The following is a 1,411-nucleotide window of genomic DNA, read 5'->3' on the forward strand; positions in this document are numbered from 1 at the left end:
TCTGTTCCACAGAACTAGTTCTGACCTGATTTCTGAAACAAAATCTTAATAATAGGTAAGAAACAGTTTTGTTATTTATGTTACATCATGATTTTAGTCTTCAAATAGTACAGTGATGTTCCCACAATAAGAAACAAACATTAATGAGCAGCTCACTAAATTCTACTAATTGGTAGAAATGGTATAGGATTAAGTTCAACATTTTCTTCAGTAACGTTTAGTGGGTCAAAATGTGACCTATCAAATATTTGAGTAAGACTTCCAAGGGTTGAGACATAGGAAAGGAATAACAGATGTAAATGTAAGAAACACTGCATTATTTTTTTGTTCATTTTTTAAACTGTCCAAACATTTCTGATTTGGGATGGTATTTTTTAGTGCACTTCTAAAATAGATTATTTAGTGGAATTGTGTGCAAGCCTGTATACCCACTTCAGAGTATTTCTTCTTTGTCCCAAATTACTCTTAGTAGATTTAGACCCACCAGAACCCAATAAAAAAAATCTCTAGCATGTTAAGTATAACACTTATTGTCACGTCTTAGCCCTGTCTCATGTCTCTGTGTGTCTTCCCCACGTGACCTGTGCCTCTCTGTGTCTCCTGTCAGTAGATTTCCACCATGTGTTTCTCATTTGTAGCTCCGCCCCTTCCCCAGGTGTTTCCAATTCTAGTGTGTTTTATGTTACTATAAATAGCCCTCCTCTGCCACCTTGTCCTCCGTCGGTCTTTGCACTAACCCCTGTTGTTTGTCTCTCCGTGTCTCTTTGTGATTTCAGCCTTAGCCCTAGTTCCTTGTTTACATCTTCTTGTTTCTTGTTCCCTTTAGTTCCCTGCTTAGTTTATTTATCCCTGTCTAGTTTAGCCTCTTGTTAGTTTTCCTTGTATATATCCCTGCCTTGTTTAGTATTGTATTTATTCAGTCCCTCGTTTGTTTCTTTGTTTATTTACTCCCAGTTTATTTAGCTATTTATTATCTCTTGTTGGTTTAGTTTATGTTCTCTGGTTTCTCTCGTTTGTTTTGTTTTTTGGTTATTTGTTTATCTAGTTTAATTTATTTAGTTCACTCCCTTGATCCTTGTATATATCTCCCTGTTTTATGTTTAAGTGTTTACTTGTTTCTCGTTTCCTGGTTTATTTATATTTATTTATTAAATTATTCATTTCTCACCCTACCTGCACTTGTGTCCGCCTCCTCGTCTCCCTGCCTGGGTCATCCGTGACACTTATACACCTATACTGAATACCATTAGGACTGTGAAAAAAATAATTCAATCAGGTACTTCTCTTAATTGCTGTTTATATATTCATATATTTTTTTATATCTGCTTACTAAGACCAGATGTGAATATTGTATCAGGCTGACTGCAGGCAAAACGGTTGACAAATATTATAGAAAAGAAAAACACCAGCA

The sequence above is a fragment of the Astyanax mexicanus genome, chromosome 1, assembly GCF_023375975.1.
Source record: "Astyanax mexicanus isolate ESR-SI-001 chromosome 1, AstMex3_surface, whole genome shotgun sequence".
Classification (NCBI taxonomy): Eukaryota; Metazoa; Chordata; class Actinopteri; order Characiformes; family Acestrorhamphidae; genus Astyanax; species Astyanax mexicanus.